This window comes from Elephantulus edwardii, unplaced genomic scaffold (assembly GCF_000299155.1).
Source record: "Elephantulus edwardii isolate Elephantulus edwardi_28Jun2011 unplaced genomic scaffold, EleEdw1.0 scaffold00071, whole genome shotgun sequence".
Classification (NCBI taxonomy): Eukaryota; Metazoa; Chordata; class Mammalia; order Macroscelidea; family Macroscelididae; genus Elephantulus; species Elephantulus edwardii.
Window position 1 is genome coordinate 13974909 of NW_006399821.1, and position 9443 is coordinate 13984351.

The 9443-nt window shown below is 43.3% G+C and overlaps 1 pseudogene; it reads left to right on the plus strand.

Moving 5' to 3' along the window:
• The first annotated feature begins 217 nt into the window (after positions 1-217).
• Positions 218-9443, plus strand: part of LOC102847726 — a 41971-nt pseudogene continuing 32745 nt past the window's right edge.

The following is a 9443-nucleotide window of genomic DNA, read 5'->3' on the forward strand; positions in this document are numbered from 1 at the left end:
CTAACACCCCCTGCCCTTTCAGAGAGCTTTCTGTATCCTCTACCAGAAAGTCATCATAACCTATGGTCAGAGTTCAGCATGGTGGCTGATTAGTGTATTAATGCCACCACCAAACCGTCCAAAATCCCATACCTGCCTCCGTACAATTTTGGAACCTTTTAAAATGTTAAGGAATGGGAAATAAGTCTCTTCTGAGACCATGAATAATACAGTTAAGATGTCTAAGGGTGACCCTAAGAAACCAAAGGGCAAGATGTCTGAATATGCCTTCTTTGTGCAGATGTGCAGAGAAGAACAGAAGAAGAAAAACCCGTAAGTGCCAGTCAATTTTATGGGATTCTCCAAGAAGTGCTCAGGGAGGTGGAAGACTATGGAAAAGAAAGGCCTAGTCTGATGATATGGCCAAGGCAGACAAAGTATGTTAAGACCAGGAAACAAAGGACTACAGGCTCGCGAAAGGAAGCAAGGAAAAGGACCCTACGTTCCCTAAACGGTCTCCGTCTGGATTCCTCATTTTGTTCCAGATTTTGTCCCAAGATCAAATGGACAAACGCTGGCATCTCTATCGGTGATGGGATTAAGAAGCTAGGTGAAAGGTGGAATAATCTGAGTGATGGTGAGAAGCAGCTTTACATCAACTAGGCGGCAATACTGAAGAAGTATGAGAAGGATATTGCCGACTGTAAGTCTAAAGGGAAGTTTGATGATGCTGAGGGCCTTACTAGGGAGTACTGGTGGCAGCTGCGCTGCAATCCTGAACGCATGCTGTTCAAATCCACCAGCTTCTCCAAGGGAGGAGGATGGACAATCTCTCATGCAATTAACTGCCTCTGAAAAAGCTTCTGGAGTCGATTTTCAAAAAACTATGGGTTGGTTGCAACTCAATAGTACACAACAACAACAAGGGTCCTCCTTAAGTAACCTGGGAAAAGGAGGAAGATGATGATGAGGAGGAGGAATAAAAAAAACCTCTCTTTCCTTGTGAATACCTTAGTGTAATGGAGTGCCATGATTGCTGCTCTCTTGGAGACCTGTGTGTTGCCCTCATTAGATTGAAATACAAAATTGTATCATGATCATCTTGATGTCTCTTCAAACTGCTCTAAAAATCTTCAGTGATTTAGATGAAGTGACCATGGGTGTTGGGAGCACCCTGAAACCATACCAAAGATATACTTATGTCCAAGCAATTTTAGAATAGAAAGGCACTCTCATGTTTGCCTCACTGTGCACTTTGCTGTTGATATGATAAGACATTTGAAGATGTCTCTGGCATTTCCTCCTCTGTTTAATTTGTGGGGTGGTGTTAACTATGGTTGTTGGCTAGAAAGCCTACGTTTTCAGCTATACAGAGCTATAGTTTGTAAAAAGGACAAAACAACCAAGACACACTCTTGGTGGTCCATGCTTGGCATTGAGGCTGAGGGAAGATGTCCTTTTGGGAGCTGGAGCTCATGGCACGCACGCACTGTGAAGCTACCTGTTGACACTGCAGTTGGCATCCATTTAGGGTCAGGTTGTCTTTTTTTTTTTTTTATAGTGACATAGCATCCACTGCCACTTTTAGCTGTGGAAAAGAGGGAGTTAGCTGGCATGAAAAGTGTCTGAATTTTTGGGGAGGTTGTTTTGATTTTGTTAAATTCAGTCATTTTTAAACTGTTTGTAAACTAATGGTGGAACTCTTTAGTGTCAATAAAATGAAGAGACTCTGCATCCACGGAAATTCCAGAACTTTCAGTACTTAAATAGTTTGCAATGTTCTATTCATATGAATTTTATGTTTTAGATTGCTGAAATGTTTTTGAAGTTAAATAAATAGTATTACATTAAAAAAAAAGTCTCTTCTAAAAGAGGAGCACATGTGTATTTATTTAAAAGTCACAACTTTATTTAAAGATGCTGTTTGGTCGAATCTGACCCATAGTAATGCTATGGGACAGAGTAGAACTGCCCTTCCCAGTTTTCTGGGACTAGAAGACTTTGCAAACTTCCTGCCTTTTTCATGAGAAGTGGCTGCTGGGTTTGAACAGGCAGCCCTTTAGTTAACAGCCCAGCACTTAAGTCGTTGTACCCCTAGGGCTCCTTTACACATGTATGCACACCTGCTGTCCATTTCAGGATGGAATAAAAGCCTCTGCTTGGACATCCTTTAATTACTTAGACTTACATTGCTCTAGAGTATGAAACATCCACGATAAATGAAGCAGATGAAGCATAAAAAGATAGCCGATAATGGTAGAACATGTAAAAGAACAACAGTTTATCATATATCTGGAGTTCCAGAAGTTCTGTTTTATCCATTTCCTTTGCATGGTTTTTCCTGTTGAAATATTTCCTCATATTCTTAGCTTGCCTGCTAAGCCCTCTCACTATACACGCAGGCAGTGTTTCATCTTCCCACATTCCTTTCCTTTCCTATGGCTTCTCCTCAGAGCTTTTAAATAGCTACAGCTGCCTCAGCTGCCTCAGCTGCAGCCTCTTGCCCAACTTATCAGGCTCTCCTTAACCTTTGTCCTGTTAGCTTTGCGAAGCCCTGGCCTTCAGTGGGGAAGGCAGGCAAACAAGCTCTCAGTGCTGCACCACACTGTCGCCCCACGTGTCACTTGTTCGACCATGGTTTAAACAAGAACTCTCTTCCACTGGTCCCTCCGTTTGCATGTGAGGAAAAGAACATTCAGGTCAATGTGTTTTGAAACTGAGGAGCTCAGCTGTGGCTCCTCCCTGCAGCCTGGTCCTGGAAGGCCCTGAATCTCCCACCTTGGACATTCAGCAGACCAGGGCAGCATGGAGTTGTCTGGACAAGGTTACTGCCCACAAGACAAAGCAAGTTCTAATTGTTTGTTTCCACCACAGCCCCTTTTAAGGAAACCAGCATCATTATTTCAAGCAGTAACCAGGTCTGTGCAAGAGTTCCATCACTGGTGTGATTTCTGAACTCTCATGAAAGTCACACACTGACTCGAAGTCTATGGAGTGAGGCAGGACTTAGTCTGTGAGCTTGAGCGATTTGCTTAACCTCCTTTAACCTCTCTTCAATTAAATGGGATCCTACCACCTGCCACTATCAGCCCTCTTGGCACCAGAAGTCAGGAAATCAAAAGACGAATTGCATTGGGGAAAATCTGCTGACAGGGACCTCTCCAGAGTACTAAAAAGCAAAGATGTCAGTTTAGAGACTAAGGTGTGCCTTAGCCAGGCCATGGTCTTTGCAATTACTTGCTAGGTATCAGAGAGCTTGTCAATGAATAAGGATGATAGAAGAATTAATACCTTTGAGTTGTGGTGCTGGAGAAGAGTCTTGAACATACCATGGACCACCAAGAAAATAAATAGGTCTGTCTTGGAGAGGGTGAAACCAAGTTTCTCCTTGGAGGCTAGGATTTTGAAGCTCTGTCTCACATACTTTGTGCACGTAGCGAGGAGGGACTGGTCCTTAGAGAAGGACATCATGCTCGGAAAGGTAGGCAGCCAGCCAAGAGAGGAAGACCCCGGATGAGATGGATTGATACAGTAACTGGAGCAGTGGGGATTGGTGTGTCGAAATTAGTGAGACTGGCTCAGGACAAGGCAGGCTTCAGAGCTGCTGTTCATAGGGTCACTATGGGTTGCAGGCAACTTGACAACACATAACAACTACCTGCATTGAAGCGTTGTTGCAAGGATTAAATGAGATGATATAAGCAAAATACTTGGCTCAAGATTAACATTAGAACTTGACCACTGGGAGTCTGGTGGTCTAGTGGCAAAGGAGCCTGCACAGCAATCCTAAAGGCATGCAGTTCAAATCCACTAGATACTCTGCTGAAGAAGGAAGCACAATCTCCTCCTGTGCCAGTAGGATCCGATTCCACAGTACACAACAAGAAACGGGGGGAGAGGGGAAAATAGAACTTTGACCACTGTTACTTTTATTGTTATTCAACTTCATGAACCAGATGCCTTTAGAGTGCAGTTTTTTTGTTACTCCAAAACTCATTTTTATCCATAGCAGATATGTCAATGTTACCACGTTTAATACAGATCACATGCACAGCTTACATGCTGTGCATGTCCCAAGTTTCAGTGTACCACAGTGTTACTGTGTAGTGGCAGTGCTGACTTCTGTCTCCCTTACATGGACAAAGAATTAAGCTGGCAGACAACAACTGGAAGGTTAATGCAACCATTGAGGGACAGCAACTTTAGTGGCTCTTCAAAGAGCCTCTGCTCAGTTGATACCGTGACTAGGGACCCCAAGAACACAATGACTGTCAAAGTCAGGGATGCCCAACATGCTGAGAAAGGAAGCAAGACAAGGGTCAAAGTTGTTATATGCTGTCAAGTAAGAATTAACTGATAACTGACCCTCTAGCAGGTTTTCAGAGGCAGTAAATCTCACAGGAAATTGCCTATCTTTCTCCTGAGTTGCATCTGGGGATTCAAACTGCATCCCTGCAGTGCAGCTCCTTACTGCTAGGCTGCCAGAGCTCCTGAAAATAATTATGGGGAAAAACTTTCTCCTGCAGAGCAATTGCTGGATTTGAACCACTAATCTTTCAGTTAGCAGCACAATACATAATGCAGTACACCACCAAAGTTCATTGGAAGGTGAAAAGAAAAGTAATTAGAAAAAGGGAATTATGTTCCAGAAAGGAATAGATCACTCTCCAAGGAAGGGAATTGAGAGGACATTGGACTATGAGGAGTTAGGTGCTTATATAGCTAGTCTACGCCTCCTGGAGGGATCTCTGATGGCCTTTTGGTAAGAAGCTGCGCTACAATTCCAAAGGTATGTAGTTCAAATTCATCAGCTATTCTGCAGGGAAAGGCTGGGCAGTCTCTTCCTGTGTGATTTACTGCCTCTGAAAACGTGCTGGAGGGTCAGCTATGAGTCATTCTGACTCCACTGCATGCCACTCCTAGGGTGAGTGCCATGCAGCACAGCTGAGTGGTGTTTGGACCAATGGAATGATGCTGCTGGAGGGTCCTACTCCAGGCCAGTGCCCATGATGTCAAGGAGTCCCACCTGCGAAAGAAAGAAAGAAAAACAACCTAATTACGCTACTTTGAGCATATCAGCCTTCCAGAGCATTGGTATCTTGCTCGTAGGCAACAGGGGCATCCCTTGGCTCTGATTGGACTATCCTTTGCCCTTTTGTTTACTTTTTATTTTCTTTGGGCCCAGTCTGTGCTTTAATAGCTTGACAAGAAACAGCTGAAACTGGGAGGAACTTGAGTCTAAATTGCCTTTAACTCCTCTGCCCTGTGCCTTTGTTCCAAATTCCCCAAGTTATCTAACTCCTAACAAGAGTAGTAGATCACTAAGTCTTTCTTTTGAGGGGGTCTCTGGCTGGAGTTGAACTTCCAGCCTTTAGGTTAGCATTGGCATACATGTTAATTTTTATACCACTCAAGGACTGAAGGAGACACACTTCATCAAGTAAAGAGAAGTAGAACAAATTGAAACAGTGGCTCAGACAATGTGAGCCAAACTGTGAGCTGCTGGAAAGGATGTGAGCAGAGGAAAAGCAGGTTGGAGAGGCCATCTGGGGGGGTGAGGCAGCTCTTAAGGTCCCTGCCAGTTCCCCTGCCTTCTTTGACTAGTCAGCAGGCTGCTAGGAAAGTCAGAACTGGAGATCTGGGGAGAGTTTCCAGCGGCTGGAATCACCTTACTCCTCACAGAGGGCTACCACTGGGGATGCTCCTGCCCAGGGACAGGCCTTGTTGAGACACTTCTCACAGCTGCTGGTACCTGGGAGATATTTTCAGATCATGGAAAGGCCCCTTAGGTCTGGCAATCAAGAAGCCTGAGTTTGAGCCCCAGCTTTTTCCCATTAAGTAACTTGGATCTTCACCTAATTACCTCCTTTCTCTGAATCCTGGTCGTCTTCAACTATAGAAGGAATCTGAGGTCCTGAAGATTGACATTTACACTCCAAGACTTGTGAGGAGCACTGCTAATCACCAAAAGCCTTTCAAAGCCTGGCCTTTTTTAAAATGGTCGTTTTTTTTAACTCTATGATTCACAGTTTTGACCAAGGTTACCCTAACAACTACAGTTCCCAGCCTGCTGCACAGGCCTGGTGCGTGCTGTGGCCCTGCCTGGGCCCCTGCTTGCTCAGCTCCACTGGGAAGCCAGGTCTCTTCAGCTGAAGAAGAGCTCGAAAGGGAACCTTTCACTTTTGTGTAGTGTGCTCTTCCTGAATGAGGTGCAACTTCCATTCTTCTCCCCTGGCGCTGTGTTCTCAAGGACCAGCCTTAACAGAACTGTCATGTTTTAAAAGAAAGTGCTTTTCAGTATCTCTTTTACTATTGATCAAAATGGCTTAGAAATGAAGTACCTCTCGGGATTCACTTCGAGAGTTCATCAGAAAATGAAAGTCAAACATAATTCTCTTTTATGTTTAAAAAAACCTGGCAAGATGGATACCTGGGGGAGGTGTCAAACTACAGAGCTGCCTGGCTTTGTCAATAAAGTTTTCTTGAACATGTGAAAAAAACCAACAAAAAAAGCCCTCTTTACTCATTTAAGACTCCCCTTTGCACCTCAATACTCCATATTTTCCCATAATGTAATGACAAAGAGCAAAAGAAGCTGCATTTTTGTCACCGTTTATTGTCTCCTTCATTTGCCATATAGATGCCATATAGGCTTTTATGTTCCACCAAACCTTTAAAAGCAAACTCTGCTGTGGGGTTGATCCCGACTCAAAAGTGTTTCCAACGTGATAATCCTGCTCAAGGGTCAGGTGTGAGTCTTTTCCAGCTGGATGGTAGGGAGTTTGAGGTTTTTAAGGTTTGAATCATGGAAGGCAGGCTGCCTCATCTTTCTCCTGCAGTGCATCTAAGTGCTTAACCATTGGGCCACCAGGGCTCTCTTTTACACAGTACTCTCTTGCTAAACTCTTTATGTGGGAGAAATAACTAGCTTTTTTCCATTGAAAAGAGGGTAGTAGCAGGCCATGTCTGACTTATTCTCTTGCAAATCCTTGTGGATACTGAATAGTAAAGTCATCTAGCTTTTTATCCCCAGCTCTTCTCCTTTTCCTTTGAACAGGGAAGTAAGTTGCTCATTTTCTGCCTACCTTTAGCACAGAGAAATCCAATAGATGACCAAAGAATCTTTAAAAGACTAGAGGCAGCTTCTAAGTGCTTTTGGATCCTGGTTTTACAAAGAAGAGGGTGCTTGTATTTTTGTAAGCAAACAATACTAGGGGAGTTGAGTAGTACTTCAAGCAGGACCCCGTATTAGGGGCAGGTGACCTAAGAAGGGGCAAGTTACAAATAGCCACTTCGGACTGTCAGTAAATTGAGTCTTCAAAATAATCCCCGACAGAGGAGTTCTGGTGGTTGAAGCAAGCACTCAGACCAGATTTCTGGTTGTGACCAACAGTCATAACTCCAGGGCATAGCAGTTCTCACAGTGGCCAATTCCAGGGCGCGCCAGAACTGAGAACTTCGCCCTCTGTAAATTACTTTCGTAAAACTTCTGAATTGAGGAGGTGGTGATAAGGAAATTGCAAGGCACTGTTTTATGATTCTGTTTCCTGTGCTGTCCCTTGTTCTTTGATTCATGTCGTGAGACACCTGAGAAGCCAGTGTGACCTCAGTGTCAGAAGCTGCTACTGTTGGTTGCAGTCTGCCGTGACGTGTTTGTTCTAACATGTGGTGACCGGTGTGTGCAGATCAGAATGGCTCTGTAGGGTTTTCAGAGAACCAAGTTTCCAGGGTTGTCCTCAGAGGCATCTCTGTATGCGTTCAAACATCCAGCTTCTTTACTCATAGTTGGGTACTTGGTCATGTGTGCCCCCAATGACTCCTAGTCATAGAACTGATGACAGCTGATGATATATCACCTTTATCCAACCACAGGTGTGGGCTGTCACTGCAATATACTGGGTAGCATTTAGCAGCTTCAACTAGAATATTCATTGAACTGAACCAGGGCTTTCAACATTTATGTGACATGCACTCTCTAACTTTGGTATTTGTGGTATTTGCTGCTGGTGTCTCCCAGTAGATTCACATGTGATGGGGTAAAAGGACTTTACTTTTTATTGCTGCCAGGAGCCCAGAGATCTAAAGCTGTGCACTGGTCTAATCTAAGCTGTGAGACTCTTATAATTGCATGGGTAGAGGCATTTCATTTTCATATTTGTTGATTTCATTAGGAAGATAACTCACTACTGATAGATTGTTTTTGTCTTACAATGATTTATTTTCTGGACTTCCCAAATGAGAAGAACAGTTTAACTTTGTAAATGTTTCTTAAGAACTACTCACCTGCCACCATAACATTCTTTGCCTAGGGTAAATGGGGAAATATAAAACCTACTTGACAAACTTTTTTCTGTTTCAAGTGTGCAGTTGTTATTAGGTGCCATCAAGTTGATAGCAGTTTATAGTGACTATGAACCACAGAGATGAACCTAGCCCTATCCTGCACCATCCCCATTACCTCAATCACACCTAGCCCCATTGTGGTGGTCTCGTGCCAGTTCATCTTGTTGAGTGTTTTCCTCTCTTTTACCGACTGTCTGCCTTCTCCAGCATGATCACTCTCTCCAAAGACTGTTTCATCCTGAAAAGAAGCCCAAACTAAATAAAATGAAGTTTCATCACCTTTTAAGGAGCTCTCTGATTGCACTTTGTTCAAGACAGACTTGTTTGCTCTTTTGGCAGTCCAGGGGCTGTTCAATAACCTTTGCCAACATTACAATTCAAAGGCATCCATTCTTCTACTATCCTTATTCATTGTCCAACTTTCAATTGCACAGGTGTGTTGTTGTGTGTTGTGGACTCTCGAGCCAGAACTGACTGACAACTGACCCTCTAGGGAGTTTTCGGAGGCAGTGCATTGAATAGGAAGAGATTACCTATCTTTCTTCAACAGAGCAGCTGGTGGATTCAAATTGCATGCCTTTGGGCTGGCAATGCACCTCCTTACCACTAAGCCACCAGAGCTCCTTAGATACATAGGAAGCAGTTGAAAATACCAATGTTTGGATTGGGCACATCTTGGTCTTTAAACTGATGTCCTTACTCTTTAGAACTTTGGAGAGAACCTTGACAGCAGATTTCCCTATTGTAACTTATTTTATAGATTTCTTGATTGTTGCTGCCATGGATGTTGAAAGTAGATCCAAGTAAAATGACACTGACAAGTTCAAACTCCCATCTGGCATTATATTGTGTCCAGTGGTGAGGATTTTTGTTTTCCTGTTGTTGACACATAGTCTGTAATGAAGGCTGTAGACTTTGATCTTCAGGAAATGTTTAAAGTCCTCTTCACTTTCAGCAAGTAAGGTGTTGTTTGCTGAAAGTTTTATGTGTAAAAAATGGTTTTTAAAGACAATTTTGAAAGTTGTAACTCTACCTCGACACTTCTAGTTTTAGAAAATCCTTTGGGATCCTGTAATACTAAAAAGATAATATGTTGTTGTTATGTGCCGTCGAGTCGTTTC